The following is a 24,890-nucleotide window of genomic DNA, read 5'->3' as shown; positions in this document are numbered from 1 at the left end:
ATACACTTCTTCAGCAGCGCGACAAGAAATAAATTTGTTTGGCGGGTGGTTGGTCTTTATAAAAATGGGTCCAATGAGCAAACTTGAAATCGTCGCTTTCGTTGGACACCGATATCTACGTGCACAGAATCTGAATCTAAACATGAGATTCTGTTCTGCGTAATTTTCTGCCAAAATGGGACGAAAATTTGGTAAAACTATAAATATTTTCACAGATATAATGCTGAGAAAATTAGGTGGTCGATAAGAGGTAGGTCAAAACCATACACTCCGTACGTCGAACTTTGTTGTCATGGTTTTAGTCACATTACACCGTCATTGAAGAGTGGACTCATTAATACAAATTAGTGGACTTTTGAATAAAACAGCTTGGATAATCACAACAACATGTGTCATTTAGCGCACTGTAAACAAAAACGCTCATCAGCGTTGGACACTTTTTTAATACACGCGGTAAATAAGCGTAATTCATACAGGAAATCAGCATTAACCATGCATGGGTTCAACGTAAGTTTTAAAACCCCCTTTGTGAATTCAGGGCCATTTTGTTTAATGAGTAATACATTTTATTTAAAAAAATAATATTGTTGATCCAATGCTTATATTATAACTATATTATCAATTTGTTATGTATTACATTTGTAAATATTACCTTGTAAAGTAACATCTGATATTCTGAATGCAGAAATAAAAGCAATCAAACAATGTAACCTTATTTTTTTTCTTACGGACTGTATTTATTTAACATGTTGAATCCGAGTTTATATAGCACTGGCCAGAAGCTTGGGCAATGATATACGACAATGTCAAACTAATATTCAGAAAATAAATTATGCAAACTGTCAAAGATAAGCCGATTGTATAATTACCAGCGCCAAACTTTACCTAGGTGGGACAGTTAAGAAAACATTCCATTCATACAAAGGACATTAATTTCTACTTCATTTTGATTTATATCCCTTGCATGTCTAAAGACAATGTTTCAAGTCTTTCAGCATGTTCAGCAGGGTCACTCTTACATGTCTTACAAAGAGTTAAGATTGAGGCCCGTTGCAGAAAGAGTTGCAATCAATCGCAACTCTAAAAATCATGCGCAACTTGATTTTCAACCAATCAACAGGGCGCATTTGGGACTTGCGATTGATTTTTTGACTTGCGTTTAAACGCAACTCTTTCTGCAACGGGCCCCGATCAACGTCAACTGCATGGACATCCATCAATGTCAGTTTTTTTATGCGGAAAACACACTCAATTTTGAAGTAAACAATGAATGTATGAATAAAAGCATAGGCCTATCGAGAAAATAGTCTGAACAAACATGCACTCAAGATGTTGACGTTGCTGGGTTTCCAAAGTTGTTGAGTAGATCTATCATGTCTAACGCAACTCCTTGTAAGATGGGACCCGGAAATCTCGCTATGTGTCCTGGGTGGAAATCTCTCCCAAAAGGTAGGGGGACAAGGGGCTGGAAAATTTGACAAGCAAAAAAAACAGGTTATCACCCCGAATTTAAGGTAATTTCGACGAAAATAAATTTGACAAGCAAAAAAAAGAAAGGTTATCATTCCAATAGTTAGGTCATCTCGTCCCAAAATACATGTTTTATATCGATTTTGAATGATGTATTTCTTGTCACCATAAAAGACCACAAATAGTAGGGAGACGTTTGATACTGTGGTTCTCCCCCCCCCCCCGACTATTTAGAGTAGGGGGGACACGTCACCCTGTCCTCTGGGATTTCCGCCCATGTATTTGTCTCATCTTTGCAGTTTTACAGTAGTCACCATTGTCGTGAATGATGTCCACCAAACCTGACCCGTCCTGCCCGACTCTGGTGATTTGAAAGGGAAAAACTGGTTGCAGGATTCTTTCGGGAAATGCGCCGGAATTACGTGACTCTGAATCTTGACAAGATGTCGAAGAAGGTTAACTACCGATTCGTCTATTGCCAATTCGTCCACTCATCACATGGTCTACCTTCGGTTAGTCTTATGCCATTCCGTTCATCAACCGTTTGGTCCAATAATTACTTCGTCTAATCACCAGTTCGTTTATGACCATTTCGTCTTATAACCAATCCATTTGCTTGTGTCATATCGCCCAATTAACACCTATCAAATTAGACCATTGGTTTATGAAGTAAATGGCTATTGGACCAACTGGTTATTAGACAAAAGGGGAGTGGACGAATTGGCGATTGTACCATGCAGATAGTGGACGAATTGATGATAGACCAAATGACAGTAGAAGAGTTGGTAATTAGACAAATTGACATTAGACAAATTCGAAATAAACCGAAGACTACATGACTATTTCAAATCGAGATGTCAAAAAATGGATCTAGACATCTTCTACAGAATAGGCCTATTGAATATTGTTCACCATACGTTTATCATATATGTTATGACATGAAAGGATCTTTATTTGAACCGTCATACTTCAAGGTTATTATTGTTTTCATTCATTTAATTCTTCCCCCCCCCCAAAAAAAAAAAAAAAAAAAAAAAATATATATATATATATATATAAATCAATAACAGCATACTGTTTGATCACCACTCTCAGTTACCTCTTCCGCCAACGAAGAACAAGCAAATCAATCTGATGAGGTTGTCACAGGTGATGTTGCCATCGTAATGAGCATTTGTGTGCCTTTGAGGACTCCAAAGAAGTTACTGGGGAAAACACAGTTCAGGCTTCAATTCTTGACGCGAAAAATCAGATTGTTCAAATTGACACTATCTCACTCAGAGGTAAACCTCATCATTCGGATGGCTGTCAACATGGCACGGCAACTGTGATGGTAAACGGAAAAAAGCGATCAATGTCACAACCTACACGGGTTATTAGTGAGCTAATAAACAGACAAAAGATATCGGCATTTGAATGGCGAATCATTAAACGTAAGTCAGCCTTGATTTGTATCAATTCGAAACGGTGGATGAGGATGTTTTAGAATTTCTACCGCTGGCAAGAGATGCCTCCGTGCGCGCGTAAAATGTATTATGTTCGACCTAGAGCAAGTAGACGATTAATTAGAACGAGCGCGGGAATCGAGAACCAGAGGTAACACCATTCTTCCGAATAAGGAAGACTTGAATATAAAGCAAACTGATCGTAGGAGGAGGTACAATCATTGGCGGCGGAAAAGAATGCTATCAACAAAAAATTTTAGGGGGACGCAGGAAACAAAATTGACAAGCAAAAAAGGGTTATCAACGAAAAATTTTGGGGGGAATGGTCCCCCCACCTCAAACTTAGGGGACGCGTCCCCCCTACTCCCGCTTCCGCCGCCTCTGGGTACAATAGCTCAGCTGTCAGTTGGTGCACTCTTGGCTGCTATTATGAAGCAGTGATTTTGCTTGTAAAATTTGCAATTGCATTTGTTTTTCACTACTTCTGTTTCTGTTTATGGTAACTCCCGCAGGAACTCGACAGGACAGGATTTTGCTGGTAAACGCCAAGCTGGTATATAACCAATTACCTAGGAAACATTTTACGCCTAGGCTAATCAGTCACAGTGGCTGACGTAATAGACGACATACAGTATATCACTATCGGGCCTTTTTATCAAAGTGGCGACAGTGGCAGATTTTGGATTCGAACTCACAACCTTGCGATTATGAATCCAGTGCTCTAACCACTGGACCACACGACCATTATCCTGAATTGCATTCATATCTAACAATTTTTATGACACTTTTGTAGATTTGTCACATTGCAATATACTTTAATGTCATACAACGAATATGTTTACGGATTGTAAATTTATTTTGACTTTACAATACATTCAGAAACTCCTGCAAAAAATAAGGTTGGGCAAAACAGGCCAAATTTTTGACCATCACTGGGCAACATAATGTCAACACATTTGTTATTTAAAGTCTGTCCAAATCGGGTAAAAAAAAACAATATTTGGGTAATAAGTTTGCTCAATTGGATAATAATTGCCAAGAATGTGTGTTTTTTACCAACGTACATTTCACAGCACATTTTACAGTATGTTGCCAAATATTTGAAGTGTGTAGAGCGGTAGTTTATAATGAGAGGATGGCAGTTGGATGAAAAGGGTGTGCCCTAAAACTGCAATTAAACGACAGAAAAACATTTGAAAAATTTTGGACTTAGCAAATTCTCATATAAAACCTTCATGATTTTGACATCATTTTACTTGACCACACATATAAATAATATATGGAACCTATATTTAATTAACATTCAATACTTCAATTATATACCAAACCATGTGTAATTAAATCACTTGAATGTTTCTCAAGGAATGGTTCACTTTTAAAAATGAAGTGCTAATTTAGCACTTAGAGTGCTATAGTAGTTGCAATATACGAGTGCATGCTAATTTTCTAATTGAAATTTAAACTAGAAAATCAGCACTCGTAGTGCAGTCACTATATAAACACCGTAAGTGCTAAATCAGCACTTTATTTTTTACAGTGTTGTCGAATTTCGCTTTGAAAAAAAATTATATAGGATCTACCATTTTTAATCTATTTTGACAGGAAAATAAATAATAAGAAAATCAAACCGCGTCAACTCGGCAGATATCATGGATCCAAGTAAAAAAAGATATCTGCCTTTAAAAGTCAAGTCCACCCGCGAAAAAAAATGATTTGAATAAAATAAAGAGAAAAAAATCAAATTAGCATAATGCTGAAAATTTCATCAAATTGGATGTAAAATAAGAAACTATGAAATTTTAAAGTTTCGCCTATTTTCCAAAAAAAAAAAAGATATGGACAATATTTAGTTACATGCACATGAGACACTCGATGATTTTTCGCACTCACTTTTTTTTCGTTGTTTGAATTATACAATAATTCTTTCTTTTTTACAGACTTGACAATAAGAACTACCTTGACTGAACCATATAGTACTAAACAATGCTGATTCCACATGTTCAAGGATGAATTAATCGTTTCACTTGAAATTGAGGAGAAAATTAGAATATTTCATAGGCTAAAATACAAAATACATCATTTGCATACCGACCAGGATGTACGTGTAAATTACTGTTTTGTGAAATTAAGAAAAAAACTGTCAAATTGTCATAACTTTCTTAATTTACATCCGATTTTGATAAAATGTTCAGTGTGCATGCTTGTGTGATTTTACCTTTTTATTCAAATTACCCTTTTGTTGGGGTGGACTTGTCCTTTAAGAATAAAACCTGCCGGCGGATACCATATCCGCCAGTGGGACCAGATCTGCCGCTACACCGGCAATGCTTTTTAAATTGACAGGTTTATTATACAACTCTTATTCATATATCCTCCTTCATCTCTGAATAAGCTGAAATGTTAGATACTTTTACTATTCCGACAGATTTATCATGGAAACAACTCGTTCAAATGTCCGCTCTAAGATTACTTTTGCTTAGAAGGATCAGGGGAGCGTTTCATGAAGGGAATTCGTCCGACAAGTTCTGTTTTATCCGACAATTACCATAGTAACACTACCTCTCAGCCAATCAGAATCAAGGAAAGATGTCAGATCTGACAACTTGTCGGACAAAAATGTTGATGAAATGCCCCCCAGGAGGATGAGACCCGCTATTTTAATCAAACGATTTTGTCCATAATAACCCTTACTTATATTTCATTTCAATTCCGTATTCCTCTTTAACATTGCTGTCACGTTGCTATTATTTGCATCGATATTAACCGTTTGATATTTTATGATTTTAGACATACATTTATAACTGAAGCCATTGTTTCACTCGATTTTCTACAATGCCATAATTGCTTAATTGTTCAGTGTTTTTATCAGTGAATAAATTACACAATTGGTAGTTCTAGAATTAGTAACTGTTCCCTTTTGAAAGTTAAAATATTTTAGTTTGATTCATATTATCATTCAAGTAACATTCATTTATGTTACTAGTATTGTTATCTTTGACGTAGATTTTGACGTTATTTTCATGTATGATATGATGATTTATGTTGTTCTTTATGTTTTCACCAGCCATTGATGTAAAAACAGTTTTATGCTGATCTTTTGTACCTGAATATGTTCTAATAAAATAATACACGTTATACGACCGCCAACCGTAATCATGCAAAACAATTACCCTCAAATTCTCAATTACTGCTTTAGCATTTCCAAGTTACTCAATTATTGTACATCAACCCACTGAATATCCTCGAAATAGCTCAAAAGCGTTTTAAATACTCTTATTTGAACTACTCTACTTTGGAAATTATTTATATAAAAACATTTTTTTATGACAACGCGTCGTCATAAAATATACATTTGTATTATTTATGATAATGGTGATATTTGAAATTCATATAGCGTACGATAGTCGTGAGACACTCTATGCGCTGTACAAATTATGAAATTACAAAATTATACAAATAGTACATTAAGCCAAATTTAAACAATCCATTAAACCTAAAATATGACATAAAATTTTGTTTAAAAATACAATACAGAAAAATCATATAGGGCTAATATTTAACAATATACTATATATATTGAGCAAAACAAAATTTAGTTACATAATATTTTACATCTAGTTTTGGAATATAATATGTTGCATAGAGGGTCGTTAAATAATGTCGCCTGAGCTTAACCGGTGAAATAGCTGATTGATAGCCCTGCACTCACCTATTAAAATATTTTCCGCTCGCTCTTCACGCTTGCATCGATTGTTTAGATACCGATCCTGTTCATATTTTTTTTCATGAACAAACATTACGCGCGTCGTGCCCGCAATATGATCCCGATGACCCAGAGGGTCAGTTGAGTGTTCTGTGTCCGGAGAGACAAGTGTCCGAAAGTCATGTACGTGTTTAGCATCAACAGGCAGGGCCTCCAGACCGTTGTTGGACACCATGTACTACCGAGAGATAGACACCTTGGAGAGGCATTATTCAGGTGAGTGCCTGCCCCCCTCCTACTTGTGGAGCATTGTGGCCCAGTGGATTTGTCTGCAGACTTGGAAACAGAGGGTCGTGGTTCAAATCTCAGTCATGTGGTAATTTTCTTAGGCAAAAAAAATTCTATTGATCTGCACTCAACTCAAATAAGGGAAATTCAGGGTAAAAATATCCAATTAAGCGTATTTGAACGCATTTGCACAGCAAAAACTGCGGTGTTAACCGGTGTACATAGAGGACCACACCAATTATTACACCTATTTTATAACACCTACGGTTGTTACATTTACACTCTTTGGTGTTATGTTCAACCTCTAGGGTGTTATTTTAACACCTTAGGGACTTAGGGTGTGGTCCTCTATTAACACCGATTGGTGTCAGTTTTAACACCATTTTTACAGTGTGGCAGTGATATGCGCAATATAAGCATGTTGGTATACTATTAATCACAGAAAAAAGTACCCCTTAATAAAAAATGCTGTAACTCATAAAAGAAATAAGTGTGAAATTGCCCAATGTTTTCTACACACGTTGGGCAATTCTCCTGTGAGAAAAAAATGAGTGATCAGTTCTATCATGCATGAGTAATCAGTAAAGTAAGAATTACCATTTCGTTACAAGAGTCATTTCTTTGATTGTGTAAGTGGAAAAAAATTTCTGGTGACTTTTATGGCAGTTATGCTCTTTTACTATTTGTCATATAACCACTCCACACAAAATATTATGCATGGTTGAGTGAACACAATATTGTGGTGATGTATCCTCATAGAGTTTTATGGTAGAACTAAAGCTAAAACTTTAGTTTTTAGTGACTACTGCTTCCCTCCCCCGCTAAATATAAATCTTCGAGTGTCCAGGAGCGATTGACGAACATTTTCATCCGACAAGTTATCGCATACATTCGTAATTCCGAAGCTTCGTTATTCCGAAGGTTCGTAAGTCTGAAAGCGAAATGAGGTTCGTAATTCCAAAGGTTCGTTAGTCAAAAAACAAAATAAGGTTCGTAATTCTGACGGTTCGTTAATCCGAAAACAAAATGAGGTTCGTAATTCTGAAGGTTCGTCAGTCCGAAAACGTAATGATTAACGAACCTTATTTCGTTTTCGTACTAACAAACCTTCGGAACAACGAACCTTACTTCGTTTTCGGATTAACGAACCTTATTTTGTTTCGGACTAACGAACCTTCGGAACATCGAACCTTATTTTGTTTTCGGACTATCGAACCTTCGGAATAATGCCACACAGGGGCGGAAATATCTCCCAAAAGGTAGGGGGACAAGGGTCTGGAAAAATTGACAAGCAAAAAAAAAAAAGGCTATTACCTAAAATGTAAGGTCATTTTGACGAAAATATATTTGACTACTATTTTGAGTAGGGGGGACACGTCCCCCTGTGATTTCCGCCCATGACGCCACAAATGTTCGGATAACGAACCCTTTTACGTTTTCGGATTAACGAACATCGAGGTATAGGCAATTTACGTGTTTCGGAATTACGAACCTTCGAAATAATGAACCTTCGGAATTACGAACCTTCGGAATTACGAAGTGTAACCCAAGTTGTCAGGTCTGACAACCTAACTTAATAATGATTGACTGAGAGTCACTGTTTCCATAGTAAGCTCTTTTATGAAATACTCCCGAGATCTCGGAAAATGTTACGCCTAATAATGGATTTCAACCCATTGGAATACCTAAGACGGACATATTTTGACCAAGTTTAGCAAGCCTTGGATAGCAGTGTGAATCAATATATCTATTTAATTTTGCTCAATGGTTTTTTTTTTCGTTATTATCGTACAAGTTCGATTTTGTGATCTTTGCAGAAAATGAATGTACATGTTCTATTCTATTCATAGCTGAATTTCTAGGCAGCAATTTATTTTAGTTTCTGAGATATGAGAGGATTTTCACGGCGATGCCATACAATTTTTAATAAAAAGTGCAAATCCCTTGGAAACGTGTACTGTAGCAAAGCGATGCGACGTTTTGACTGACCGCGATTGCCATGCGCGCGGTCAACCAAACTGTCGTATCGGCCATCTACACTGCATTGACGTTGCGCGTGAAAAGCGATACGACGCGTCGTATCGCTTTTCATGCGACGTTTTGACTGACCGCGCGCACTGAAATCGCTGTCAGGGTTGTTGTATTCCCTATGGCGTTTTTTGTACAGGGGAAATCTAAACCGCTCAGACCGAAATTACAAGCATGGAGCTTTTTTGCGATATTTTCTATGATCAGATCCTTGATTTTGTTTTTAAAAAAGGTTACCATTGTCCAGCAATTATCTTGGTCTTTCCAACCATGTAATTCTCTAGTAATGAATATGTAGTAATGCTGGAGAAGTAAAAGTGTTAAAATTGTAGTAAATTTTGAAGTTGATTTTCTCTGAAATGGGTTTTCACCGTCGTGTGATACGACGGTTCGGATGGCCGCCGAGGGTACGTGCTAAAAAAACAGTTGGTTCACATTCTTTGTATAGAAAAGCCATTAAAACAAAATTGTGCCCCCCCCCCTTAAATGTGAAGACCAAATTTTCCATCGGGAAAATGTGCCCCCCCCCCCCCCTCCTCTTGGAAAATCCTGAATTCGCCCCTGAGTTGGTTTATCATGATACGTGAGAAAGGCCCCCGGAAACAAAAGTACATGTTAGGGGTAGGGTCATTTAAACTAATATTAATTTTGGGAGCTTAACCTGGTCAGGGTAAGGGAGAGCAGTTATTGTCGGCGAATAAAATATCAGCGGAGCTAATATCGGCGGAGCAACTGTCGATGGGCAATTGTCGGCAGAGCAATTTTCGCAGATCAATTTGTTTGTTTGTGTGATTGTTTGCTCCGCCAATAATCGAAGCAGTTTTGCGTGGAGCAAACACCAGTGGAGCAATTATCTCGGAACTGTACAATTGGAGAATATGTCGGCTGAAGAAGTATCAGCGGAGCAATAATTGTCGACGGAGCAATTGCTGGCGGACCAAATATCGGCGGACAAAATGTAGGCAGACGTCAAAGAACAAATATCGGCGGAGCAATAGTCACGGAACCGTCTTTGAATATAAACTGATTACAGAGATCGATGAGACACAATTGAAGGTTTGATAATTCATCTCCACTCCTTTTGTAAAAAGCGCCTAGAGACGTGCAACTTTGCTTATAAAATGTATTTTGCGCTATACAAAAACGTTTCATTATTATTATTATTGATAATTGATGGGGAAAGTACATGACGTAAGTAACTTTTGACCAACCCTAAGCAAGAGTCTTAATACGTGGAATAAAGTCAGGATTGGGCCTCTAAAGAAAAAAATGAAAATGCAGTATTCTAATTTTTATTTTCAGAAAACCAATAATGTAATACAAATAAATCATCTCTGATATTTACAAATAATTCATCTCTGATATTTACAAATAATTCATCTCTGATATTTCAATCCTTAAGTTAAAGTATTGTCAAGAGTAAGAAACATAATGTTCAGACATCTTTCAAACTAACCATATAACTTGAATCCATTTTGATATCAAATACTGTTCGGGGCGACAGGAAATGCAGACGCATTTATCACTAGTCTGGGTGATTTAAAGCGTGATTATTGTGTGAAAAGCGTTTTTCATTCCCAATGATAAAAATATTTAATCAGATTAAATATTTTTATCATTGGGAATGAAAAATAGCTTGTCACACAATAATCACGCCTAAAGATCAATTATTGAAAAAAGTGCTTTCTCGCAAGCAGATCGAAAAAAAAATACCTGGAGATAAGAAGGAAACATTAAGATAGCAAAAATAGCAGACACCGATACAAAGAAGTAAATGATGCAGAAAGATTAAGGCATAACAACGAAACACGGTCGATGAACTCCGACCACTGATACTATTCCCCTACACGTTTCGGAGATTGGTTGGGATACATTGGCGGGGTAGCGTCACAATTTAAGGGGGGGGGGCGAAAAAAAAGAAATATTCTCACACATACATTTCCCAGTCGGCTGCTAAAAGCTGATTTTTTGCTATTTTTTCACTTTTTTTTTTTTTTTTTTTGGGGGGGGGGGGGCTAGCTGGTATTCCCAACTGAAGTCTGAAGTATTCTGTACATCAATTTTTGTTCTTACAAGCCATAGGATTAGGGTTAGGGCTAGATGAGATATCTAATAAGGCAGGCACGATTTTGCGCCTCGTTTGGCCAGACCTGATTTTGATGCTCCCGTGTACTTTTAGAAACATGCCCCCCCCCCCCCCCCATCATAAACATGAATCATGAACAGGACTGCATCCACATTTTCAGCTCGCGCTTCGTAATATTCCGACACAAATCTGGACATTATAGGAACTTTTTTAATCATTAACAGGATGGGTAGGCCTACGCATCTAAAACATTATTGATGCGTGCGCTAAGCGCAAGCTACGAAATCGTGAAATTCCGACCCCAAACCTTAGATTCTAAGCACTTTTGGTAATCATGAACAGGATGGGTGCCTATGTACACATTTTATGCGAATGTGTAGCACGAGCTAAAAAAAGATATTTCATGTGAAAACCGAACATTCTAAGCGATTTTGCAACCATCAAAATTATGGGTATTTATCTAACAACCGATTCGAGCGCGAAGCATGAGCAAAAAAATTGTTATATTCCAACCAAAAATTGGATACACTGAGGAATTTTATTTTACCATGATCAGGATGGGTATCTATCTAAACAACCGAGGCAAGCGCGAAGCGCGAGCTGAAAATATTTGATATTTTGACTTAAAATTTGTACATTCAAAGCACTTTTGGCAATCATGAAAAGAATAGGAATTTAACTAAAAATTTGAAAATGTTTTAATATTCCAACCTAAAGTTATCTATCTACGCAATTGATGCAAGCGCGAGTCGAAGATTTTTAATATTCTGACCTATAATTTGGACAAATTCTAAGCACCTTTTGTAATTACGAACATGATGGGTTTTAATCTAAACATTTTATGCGAGCGCGTAGCGTGAGCTTAAAACGTTTGATACTTTATGCCAAAACCGAACGTTCCAAGTAATTTTGTAACCATGGACAGGGTGGGTATTCATCTAAACAATTGATGCAAGCGCGAAGCGCAAGCTGATATTTGATATTCTGACCTCAGCTAGAGATATTGAAAGCACTTTTTGCAATCAGTGGTTGTTTGGAAAAATTGGGGGGGGGAAGAGGCAGAAGAGAAAAATTACAGCACGATAAGAATAAAAAGAAATGTGAATAAAAGAAGGGGAGAAAAATAAATTGTAAAATGATAAATGGGTAATAACATAGAAATTAAAATTTCGCTCGCTCTTTCCGCTTGCATAAAATGTTGAGATAGATATACACACCCTGTTCATGGTGACAAAAAGTCTTAAAATCTAATGTTTTAGTCGCGCTTCACGCTCGCATCGATTGTTTAGATAGATACACATCCTTTTCATTATACCACAGGTGCTTAACATGTCCAAATTTTAGGTCAGAATGTCAAAAATTTCCAGTTCGCGCTTCGCGCATGCATTAGTTGTGTAGCTAAATATCCATCCTGGACTCTGAAACACAAAGATTAGCGATCAATCCACTGACCAATCAATATCAATGTTACACGCGCATTTGGTTTAAACTATTGACCAGGAACCAATCGGTGCGGTTCTTTCATATTTGCAATCCATCGCAAACCTTTGTGTTACGGAGCCCTGTTCATGATTACAAAATTGCTTAGAACCTTTGGTTTTGGCATGAAATTTTAAAAAAAAATTAGCTCGCGCTACGTGCTCATAATAAATTGGTTAGATAGGCACCGATCCTGTTCATGATTACCAAAAGTACTTAAAATCTTAAGTCTGGGTAGAAATATCAAAATTTGTCACATCAATTGCATAGACAGATACCCATCATGTTCATGGGTTAAACAAATGCCTAGAATGTCTTAGATACCCGTTTTACTCATGATTACCAAAAATGCTTATAGAAGTGTCAAAATCTTAAGGTCAGCATATTAAAAAATTTCAGCGCTCGCATCAATTTTTTTAAATACATACCCATCCTGTTCATTTTTTAAAGATGCCTAGAATGTCCACTTTTGTGTCGGAAAATCGAACATTTTCAGCTCGCGCTTCGCGCTAGCATGAAATGTTCATGTGGATACCCATCCTGTTCACGATTCATGTTCATGGGGGTGCCATTTTTTGTAAAAGTACACATGTGCACCAAAATAAGGTCTGGCCCATGAGGCGCAAAATCTCGTGGGTTACGCGCCTGCCTCATGAGATTTCTCATCGTGTTTGTAAGAAAAAAAACATCAGATGTACAGAAAAGTTCAGACTTTAGTGGGGACTACCCCCTTAAAAAAATCAGCTTTTAGCGGCCGACTGAAAAATATATGGGTAAAAACTTTTTTTTTCGTCCCCCAAATTTTTAAGCTTCCGCCGCCAATGTAGGGGAATCGTAACAGTAATCGGAGTTCATCGACCGTGTTTCGCCATTTTGCTTAATCCTTCCGTATCATTTACTTCTTTGTATCAGTGTCCGCCATTTTTAAGTTCTTTTATTGTTTTATTCTTACCTCGATACAACTTTTTGATCTACTTGCGAGATAGCATAAGAATCTCTCTTTTTCTACAAATTGTATTTAGGCGTGAATATAATGCGACAAGCAATTTTTCATTGCCAATCATAAAAAGGATTTAATCGGCTTCCAATGAGGAAACTATATGCGACTTCATTTCCAATCACCTATAAAAATGAATTCAAATAATATGGTTAGTTTGTCAGATATCTAATATCAGATTTTCATACTCGTGATAAGAATGTAAGGATTGGAATGACAGATATGATTTATTGGTAGGCCTATATTTTGTTTTCTGAAAACAAAATTAAAATACATTTTTTTCAGAGTTTTTCTAAAGGCCACATGTATAATTCTGATTTTATTTCCACGTATTAAGATCTTGCTTAGGGTTGGTCAAAAGTTACCTGCGTCATGTACGTGCTATACCCCCCCCCCCATCAATTATCAAGCGCGGTGATAATTGAACCTTTGTGTTTCGCCGATCTCTGTAATCAGTTGATATATAAACATGAAAAAGGTGGTAGCATGACTATTGCTTCTCCGTCATCTGCTGGAGTGCTTTGATTTGAAAACGGGACATCTGTAGCGCTGTAAATACTCATAACGGACAAGGTATGTATCCAATAAGAGCACAAAGCACGAACGGATTTTTCTTTTAAATCTGTCAATTATGAACCTTTCCACTTTTCTGTCATACAGGATTCTCTTCATGACCGTTACTGTTTACCAATTTGGTTGAAAATTTTTATCAAGATTTTTAGCATCTTACTATGTCTAAATATTGTTTTAATCGATGGCCCATTTTTTTCCTTATACAGTTATACGCTTTCTTGTGATAATTCTGATTATCGGATAGAATACTGAAAAAATACGTTACAATGATTTATTTAAAAAGAAAAAAATGAGAGTAAATCACTGGATGAAAAACTGGCAGTCGAGTTTGCTCTTTTACAGTAAGACTTTTACCAAGGCTTTCCGATCAGACTTTTTTTGATATCCCCGTCGCGAAATTAAACAAATCACATCGTTCATTTTAATCAGTATACTATACACGTATCATCCACTATTCCATTGTTCGTGCCGTTCCTATGGTACACTTCATCTCGATTGCTACTATTTCTTGTCTTTCTATTATTCCCACTTATCAATAAACATTAAAACGTGTTATGTTTTGTTTGTTTTTCTATATTATCTCGATGTACATTAGTGATAAAATTACCAAATGATGCGATATATCTTTTGTTTATTTTCTTTTTTTAATTCCAAAATTAAATTTATTATTACTGTGTAACACATTGCATTATGTTTTAACGATCTCATCTTTTTAAAATTTTGTAATATAATCACAGATCCCTGAGGAAGACCAGCTTTTAATGTTAATATTTTGTATATTTATATCATGTATCTTGCCATATGTATCTCGTAGAATATTCTCGTATTTTTACTTTGTATTTGTTCCCTTTTTCTGTATCTCACAATGTCCTGTTACTATGTTTTTCATGTGTTTTACGTTTTTTTATGCTGATCAGGTCACCCTGTTTAAATATTCGAAAATAAATAAATAAATAAATTCTATACACAAAGGTTCCGGACCGCGAGATGAATATTCATGACTTGAATCGCCAGAATAACCAAATTAATTGTGGTCGTTTACGTTGCCACGAATGAATTGGCAGCCTTACTGCGCATGATCAAAAGAATCTTCGTATGATCAGATGAAGTTTATTTGTACTTAAGTGTCATGGTGGTTTAAAATCTAATGAGATAAGCACCAACTTGATGTCTTGATTATTCATATATTCTTTTGAATAGTTGTTTTCATTTACATCCACAAAATAACAACAATGCGTCCACGAACGACTGGTATTTCACGATTTGCCAAGTACATTGTGCAACATGCTATGATATGCATTCAAAGTAGTCATGCAAGAAATACCTTGATAAAGTGTTCATTGGTGTGTTATTCTAGTCACCTGGTCTATTCAATTTATTCATCCTGCTATGTAAGGCAAGCTTACGTAATACCTTGCTTTGAAATCTGCTTATCATAATGAAAGAAATGAAAGGTCATTTGACCAAAATTGTCTCTGAAGTAACTACGAACTGGGGGGTGTTTCACAAAGATTTAAGTATGACTTAGAGTCGCACTTAAATGTCTAGTTGCGCGCAGTATAAAAGGCATGACAGCATTGGTCAGATCATGCCAAGATGACGCGCACTACTGCGTATTGATCAATAAGATTGCGCGTTGCATATCATGTACGCGTCGACATTTAAGTGCGACCTAAGTCATACTTAAATCTTTGTGAAACACCCCCCTTGTCTATTACTGCGAGCGCACAGCGCTAGCAGAAAATCTTGATATAGGCCTACGTTCTGGCCTGAACTTAAAGAGATCTGTTAATGACTATTTGCACACACAGTATATATTTCAACAAAATCATGCGAGCACGAAGTACGATTGGAAAATCTTTTGACATTCCGACCTAAAAAATTGACATTCTATGCACTTTATGTAATCATGAACAGAAGGGTGTATAACTAAGCAATTGATGCGAGCACAAAGCGAGAGCGAAAAATGAGATTTCAGACCTAAAAACTGGACACTCTATTCATGTCTTATGAATCATTAAAAGGATGAGTAATTTGGTATCTTCCTACATTAATGGACAAGTCCACCCCAACAAAAACTTGATTTGAATAAAAAGAGGAAAATTCAACCAGCATAACTCTGAAAATTTCATCAAAATCGGATGTAAAATAAGATAGTTATGGCATTTTTAAGTTTCGCTTCATTTCACAAAACAGTTATATGCACATCTCGGTTGGTATGCAAATGAGGAACTAATGACATCACTCACTCACTATTTCTTTTGTATTTTATTATATGAAATATATTTATTTTTTCGTCATTGTCATGTGAAATGAAGTTTCATTCCTCCCTGAACTCGTGGAATTCCATTATTTTAACATTTTGTGCTTCAGGCAAGGAGGTCCTAATCGTCAAATTCGTAAAAATTGAAATATTGTATAATTCAAACACAAGAAATAGTGAGTGACGTCATCGACTCTCTCATTTGGATGTAACTGGCTCGTTCATATAACCTTTTTTGTTAAAATAAACGAAACTTTGAAATGTCATAACTTTCTTATTTAACATCCGATTTTGATGACATTTTCAGCGTTGTGCTTGTTTGCTTTATCTCTATTGATTCATATCAACATTTTTCTGAGGTGGACTTGACCTTTAAGAATGCGAGTGCAGAAAATTGGTGATATTTTCATCTGAAACTGGATATTTTAAGCTCGTTTAAAATAAAGAACAAGCTGAGTATCTCAATAAACATGCGTGCGCGTGTTTCAGATTTAGACCTGAAATCTGGGCATTCTGACATTTGAAGCACTTCTACAATTAAACAAGTGGAATGCCTCTGGCCGTCTCACCTGCATCACGCGGTTCAATATAGCAGCAGTGCTGACTTTGAATACTACTCTAACTCGCACAAGGTGTTCAGTGATACATGGTTACTCTTATGTCCACTTTTTATGAACTAGACCAATAAACTTACAGAGATATGATGGTTATTCAACAAAAAAACCCAACATGGCCAAAGTTCATTGACCTTACATGACCTTTGACCTTGATCATGTGACATGAAACTCGAACAGGATGTTCAGTGATACTTGATTACTCTTATGTACAAGTTTCATGAATCAGATCCATAAACTTTCAAAGTTAAGATGGTAATTCAACAGATACACCCAATTCGGCCAAAGTTCATTGACCTTTGATCTTGGTCAGGTGACCTGAAATGCGCACAGGATGTTCAGTGATACTTGATTACTCTAATGTCCAAGTTTAATGAACTAGACCAATAAACATTCAAAGTTATGATGGTAATTCAACAGATACCCCCGATTCGGCCAAAGTTCATTGACCCTTAATGACCTTTGACCTTAATCATGAGACCTGAAACTTGCACAAAATTTTCAGTGATGCATGATTGCTATTATGTCCAACTTTCATGAATCAGATCCATAAGCTTACAAAGTTATGATGGGAATTCAACAGATATCTCCAATTCGGCCAAAGTTCATTGACCCTAAATGACCTTTGACCTTGGTCATGTGACGTGAAACTCATGCAGGATATTCAGTGATACTTGATTAACCTTATGTCCAAGTTTCATGAACTAGGTCCATATATTTTCTAAGTTATGATGACATTTCAAAAACTTAACCTCAGGTTAAGATTTCGATGTTGATTCCTCCAACATGGTCTAAGTTCATTGACCCTAAATGACCTTTGACCTTGATCATGTGACATGAAACTCTAAACGGATGTTCAGTAATACTTGATTAACCTTATGGCCCAGTTTTATTAACTAGGTCCATATACTTTCTAAGTTATGACGTCATTTCAAAAACTTAACCTCAGGTAAAGATTTGATGTTGACTCCGCCGCCGCCGCCGTCGCCGTCACCGCCGCCGTCGGAAAAGCGGCGCCTATAGTCTCACTTGCTTCGCAGGTGAGACAAAAAAGGATGCATGGGTGAATGTATTTCATTTATATTTTTTTTCATAAAAAACGTTTTTCATTACAACTATGGTACATAAACACACAACTTCAAAGATCTTGTCATTGAGGATTATCGATTGTTACTTGGGTTCATTCGCTGACAATGCCGGGCATTCCCAGTAACAATCCTTCATGCCAAGTCCTTGAACTACTGAACATACAATCAACCTTGCTGACAAACGCCACAATATACAAGACTAGAACAGAGTACATTAACGTGCTTCACTTCATAATTTTTACAAATGCAAAGCTGAATTTATGGCTAAGACTCAGTCTCAAGAACAGGACCCCCCCCCCCCGAAAAAAAATATGTATACAAAATTGGAAAGCAATATCACATACATGTACACATTTCAATAACCAAATTGTGACAAATATTATATTAATAAATAAAGCTGCATAACTGGTGCGTGTTTCATAAAGCTGTTCGTAAGTTAAGAGCGACTTTAAGAACGACTGGTGATCCTTTCTTGTGGAAAATGATATATTTCATTGGCGATGGTCAAGTGCGTAAGAAAGGATCACCAGTCGCTCTTAAAGTCACTCTTAACTTACGAACAGCTTTATGAAACGGCCCCCAGGATATATTAGAGGCATTATAATTTTAATAATAATGATCTCTCAGAATATGGCTTTGTAGGTACTATACCTTTAACTTTAGACAACTATATAATGTAGGTAACGATATACAGTGCGTCCCAGAAAAAACGAAACCGAGATTTAGCGATCATTTATCATTACTTAATCATAAATAAAATAGACAAATGACCTACCAATTTAAAGCTTAGAATCTCCTCTTTCATCTGATATTACTTAAATTATTTCTCACTCACGCATGAGTGAGCAAATGCAATTTGAACAAAGGATATCAAAAACTCATTTGGCGGGGGGTATCTGGGTTTCAAAAAGAAAACCACATTTTTGAAAAGTTCAGTATCTCCTCTTTAATTTGATACCTAAATTACAGAAAATGGTCACAAAATAACAAAGTTCTGGTCATTTGAAATAAGGCTTGAATTTCAATAATTTCACAAAATGAAGAGGTTCTCCAGGATGGCTTTCAAACTCTCTCGACACTCTGTTTTGTTGACGATCAGCCATGCGTTAAATCTTTTGTTCACCATGCGAAAGCTTCTGTGGGAAACCGGTGAAAACATGTTTATCTCATGAAATTATGGAAATACAAGCCTTATTTCAAATGAACAGAACTTTTTTATTTCTTGACCATTTTTTGTAATTTTGGTACCAAATTAAAGAGCAGATATTGAACTTTTTAGAAATGTGGTTTTCTCTTTGAAGCCCAGATGGCCCCCGCCAAATGAGTTTTTGGTATCCTTTCTTCAAATGGTTTTTGCTCACTCATGCGTGAATAAGAAATAACCTAAGTAATATCAGATGAAAGAGGAGATTCTAAGCTTTAAATTGGTAGGTCATTTGTCTATTCTATTTATGATTAAGTTATGATAAATGATCGCTAAATCTCGGTTTCGTTTATTCTGGGACGCACTGTAATGTGCCTGTAAAAAAAAACAACTGAGTTGCAATGATTTCAGGATAAGGGAAGCTTGCTTTTGGGTCAGTGAAAGAATCATTCATTAATTCTGGTGAAAACGGTTTGCGGCTGTATTACAATAAGTTGCAGCAGACAAATGTGTCATGAGAAAGTCTTTAAACCTAGGTTAGTAAAAATATCATCATACATGATTTAAATATGGTACATTGATGTAAACTTATCTTTGTAAAATCATTAATTTTTAGCTTAAAATCGACAATTCTAATGACCAACACTGAAAACGATATGTGGGACAGCGTAAATAGGAATCGAATACCCGACATTTGATTGAATTGCATGCGTTTTTGCTAATTTCTGAGGAATTACTCATTTTCTTTCAGGTGCCCGTTGCAGAAAGAGTTGCGTTTAAACGCAAGTCAAAAAATCAATCGCAAGTCCCAAATGCACGCTGTTGATTGGTTGAAAATCAAGTTGCGCATGATTTTTTAGAGTTGCGATTGATTGCAACTCTTTCTGCAACGGGCCCCAGAGCTATTTGACACATATATGTACAGTTTATTTTCAAAACACTTTGTGTAATTCTATTGAATTCTGTTCGAACACATTTAATGATTGTTACTCCAACAGGGGCCCGTTGCAGAAAGAGTTGCAATCAATCGCAACTCTGAAAATCATGCGCAACTTGATTTTCAACCAATCAACAGCGCGCATTTGGGACTTGCGATTGATTTCTTGACTTGCGTTTAAACGCAACTCTTTCTGCAACGGACCCCTGGTATTTATCGTTAAAGGGGTACATATACCTATACGATACGGGTTTAAAATAATTATATCCATGATAAAGTATATTTTACCATGCAAAATAGTGAACAAAATATTGAAATCAGATAAAAAATAATATAAAACAAATACTGATAAAAAATATTGGTCATGAACACAAGCAAGTGAAAAGGTTTATGATATCATACCCACATACCACATGAAATAATGATTATTTCATGTGTGTAATAAGTATGTCTTCCAAGTAACAAACATGACAAAAGAACTTGCAGCAATAATCAATAGAGGTGCGTCACATCACTACGGCAAACAATCCGATTTGCTTCATTCTTGGTAAACAAAATTAAATACACAATTTCACACTACAAAATAATCAGTTAGGGATAGGCGTATGACCCATCAGCTTGCTCCTTGCAAATTCATAAAGACATGCTGAGAGCTCTTTCACCAACATAATGCAGAGCTTAGAATGCCATTCATCAATTTATCATACCTTGTCCTATTTTCATGAAATCTCAGTTTTGTTAAAAAGTAATCAAAGGCCAAATCCATTGTTACCCCTATGCTTGACTTCAATGCCTGTTTGCATAATTTACACAATGCCTTTCATTGAGAGATGAAAGGCGCTTCGAGACGCCATCTGGATGAAAAAAAAATCATCAATGAATTTATTTTTAATGGAATCAATCTTGTATAAATGTCGGAAATGAGGTTGTATCCCGTGTACATGATTTACAAGGAACGAAATATCCTTAATTTTTGGTTGAAAATCTTTATGGGGGGTTGTCTAAATTTTCCTCCAAAAAAATTGCCCCCCCCCCCCTCCGGTTTTGGAAAATCCTGGATCCACACCTGCCGTGAATGAAAATATAATGTAAAAATTATTAGAAAAATATTATCACAGAGTCCTCTAAGTACAGTTAGGACCATTGACAGATGTAAGGTGCACCAGGTTTGCGCAAATTCGAATATGCGCGATTCTGATAATAGAAGATAAGCAATTACCCCAAACAAAAAAATAAACTTTACACCTAAAATAGCCTACTTTAAGTACCTACTGCCCGATGCTCCCTGGTATTTTGGGCAACAACGAAGGATCTCCACTCCTGGCGGCCGGCAGTTCTGGGCCTTCTTCTGGATACTCAGGGCCAGGTCATATTCACCGACTTTATCTCCTCGTCAACTCCTCAAGTGTGACGCCAGGACAGGTGGTTTTGTGTCTCCCTTTCTTTCTCCTGAAATGTCAAAAACAAATCTAGACTATTCAGTAATAATCTGACTCAAAGTGGAAAAATAATGAATTAAGGGCATTTCAAGTGACGGCCTAAAATGCAGCCTTTCCTATCGAAATTCTCGCATCGTGTGTTATGTAAAGTTAATGGGTGTGCAGGTCTACATGGGGCACTGCATGCCATCATCAATCATTTTGTTCAATCTGAAAATTAGTATGACTGGCCGAGATTTTTTTCCAAGAAAATCATTTATCTCTCTCAATTTGTTTCATGAGATTTTTTGCACATTTACTCATAAGAATATAAGAAATATCATCAATTGAAAGATTTTTTGAAATAAAAAGAAAGTCATGTTAAATCTTAACTTAAAACGTTAGGTGTGCAGACTTGGGGACCACTAGCCAGTCGTCCACGGCAGGCGCTCGGCGCAGCCGCTCAGCTATACGCCGGCCGAGTGCCCGGTGTGCCGGGATTGGATTGCCAGTGTCAGTGACGAAATCTAAAGATAGCTGCAAGCCGCGCCATTTAACAAAAACAAAGAAAACCATAAAAATAGGTAACTAACCTCCCGATTAAGCCTACTGCGAATGTCTTCAAAGCCGTCCAAATCTGACCCGTGTTCTATTAGGAGCTGAATTATTAACGGCCTTCTTTGTCGCACTTCTCGCTAGATAAACTTGCAACGGCGAACATTTTTTTTCCCATTATTATTGGCCGGCGGTGGCATGCATGCAGTGCGCATGCGCAGGCCAGCCGCCCAGCAAATTCTGCAGTCAGAAATTTTGTTAGGAGGTGAGGGGTCTGACACCAAGGGTAAGACAAAAAGTTTTAATAGATGCAAACTTCTTTGACATAAAAAGCTTCTTCTTTTTTGGTTTTGGTAAGCAACCACCCAAGAAATTACTATTTTTGCCACTGTTTGTGGAGCGTTTATTCATTCTTTGAAGAATACGATCATACTTTCCCTATTTTTTTCTGTACTACTTTATTTCATTTTATTTTTTATTCTTCATTTTCTAAATATATAAATGGCCTTCCTAGCATGGTAAGGTTGAAAGAGTAGCAAAAAAATAGTGTGCTTTGAAAATAAAAATTCAAATTTCCTCGTCGTTAATTGGCAAATAATGTGGTCATATAAAATGCCGATTTACTTGTCGTTAAGTAAATGACGTCGTAATCACGCCATAATCTGGTCATACGTAAAGGCAAAATAAAGTTGCCGTTCAAAGTCGTCAGAATGACGTCGTAAGGACGTCGTACATACAACGTATAACCATTATCACCAGTTTATGATGTCATTGCGACCGTGTCTGCTATTAGGGTAGTAGTATCTTCGCACAGACGAAGAGGTCACAACACCCTTTTCGCTTGTTTTCATAACATCACAGGCGTATCTCGTATGCGCGCCTAATAAGTAAATCGCCGATTGCGTTTCCTTTGAAAGAACGCGTAGTTTTTACGTGCTATGGGTATAAAAATGATGCACCCATAATGTATAGTGCTGCACAAAAATGCACGGCTGGGAAGTTGCCTAGTTGAACATAAATCCGACACTTGTATACGGCTCACATTGGCTAGGCCTTCATCATTGAACCCATTTTATGATATTTGTTATGCCATTAGAATACTGCTCGATTCATAAATTCGCATATTTTCATGGAAAAAAAAAATCGATTTTCAATATTATGTCCTTTAGAAAAAAGAGCTATATTGACTTTAATTGGGGAAAGTTTTGTGCTTTTGTAAACTTTGTCCCAAAAACTTCAAATTATAGGTATAAGGGCCGACTTTATTAAACAATTTATAATTAATTTATTATTTTCATTCACTCTATTCAATTTCTAATTCTATCTTCGATATTAACTTTTCACTTCATGTTTTTCCCTTTCTTTTCTTCTTCTGACCATGCAGATAGGAAATATGATAACCTTTTGCAGAATAGAACGATGAAACCTTTTAAAGATCGATGTTGATCTCTGGAATTGACAGTACGAATATTTTACGCGACTTGGGTGTCTCATACAGTTCGGAACTAGCACAACCTATCTCTTGTAAACGGAGAAAAACTACTTCATGGGTACATAATAATTATGCGACTTGTTGTCATGAAGTAGCTTTTCTCCGTTTACGAGACCATTTACTTCACATAAAGAAGATAAAAGAGGTGATAATATGCATGCTGTTCCGTGGGCATGTACACGATCATGTTTTATTGACTTTTGATGTGACTTCCATGGCAGAACAGGTGGATCAAAACAACAGGATCATCGGAGACTCCTCAAGTGTGACGCCAGGACAGGTGGTTTTGTGTCTCCCTTTCTTTCTCCTGAAATGTCAAACACAGATTTAGACTATTCATTAATAATCTGACTCAAAGTGGAAAAATAATGAATTAAGGGCATTTCAAGTGACGGCCTAAAATGCAGCCTTTCCTATCGAAATTCTCGCATCGTGTGTTATGTAAAGTTAATGGGTGTGCAGGTCTACATGGGGCACTGCATGCCATCATCAATCATTTTGTTCAATCTGAAAATTAGTATGACTGGCCGAGATTTTTTTCCAAGAAAATCATTTATCTCTCTCAATTTGTTTCATGAGATTTTTTGCACATTTACTCATAAGAATATAAGAAATATCATCAATTGAAAGATTTTTTGAAATAAAAAGAAAGTCATGTTAAATCTTAACTTCAAACGTTAGGTGTGCAGACTTGGGGACCACTAGCCAGTCGTCCACGGCAGGCGCTCGGCGCAGCCGCTCAGCTATACGCCGGCCGAGTGCCCGGTGTGCCGGGATTGGATTGCCAGTGTCAGTGACGAAATCTAAAGATAGCTGCAAGCCGCGCCATTTAACAAAAACAAAGAAAACCATAAAAATAGGTAACTAACCTCCCGTTTAAGCCTACTGCGAATGTCTTCAAAGCCGTCCAAATCTGACCCGTGTTCTTTTAGGAGCTGAATTATTAACGGCCTTCTTTGTCGCACTTCTCGCTAGATAAACTTGCAACGGCGAACATTTTTTCCCATTATTATTGGCCGGCGGTGGCATGTATGCAGTGCGCATGCGCAGGCCAGCCGCCCAGCAAATTCTGCAGTCAGAAATTTTGTTAGGAGGTGAGGGGTCTGACACCAAGGGTAAGACAAAAAGTTTTAATAGATGCAAACTTCTTTGACATAAAAAGCTTCTTCTTTTTTGGTTTTGGTAAGCAACCACCCAAGAAATTACTATTTTTGCCACTGTTTGTGGAGCGTTTATTCATTCTTTGAAGAATACGATCATACTTTCCCTATTTTTTTCTGTACTACTTTATTTCATTTTATTTTTTATTC

General features: G+C 36.7%; 1 long non-coding RNA gene across 1 annotated transcript; it reads right to left on the bottom strand.

Moving 5' to 3' along the window:
- Positions 1–2,573: 2,573 nt before the first annotated feature.
- LOC121406341 lies at positions 2,574–24,576 on the bottom strand. Its single transcript, XR_005968777.1, has 3 exons — positions 24,450–24,576; positions 21,384–21,564; positions 2,574–2,795 (listed from the first exon to the last, which is right to left on the bottom strand). It is a non-coding gene; the product is annotated as an uncharacterized LOC121406341 (long non-coding RNA).
- Positions 24,577–24,890: the final 314 nt, after the last annotated feature.

Source organism: Lytechinus variegatus, chromosome 19 (assembly GCF_018143015.1).
Source record: "Lytechinus variegatus isolate NC3 chromosome 19, Lvar_3.0, whole genome shotgun sequence".
Classification (NCBI taxonomy): domain Eukaryota; kingdom Metazoa; phylum Echinodermata; class Echinoidea; order Temnopleuroida; family Toxopneustidae; genus Lytechinus; species Lytechinus variegatus.
Note: the sequence above shows the minus strand (reverse complement) of the source record. Positions and strands in the feature narration are given on the sequence as shown.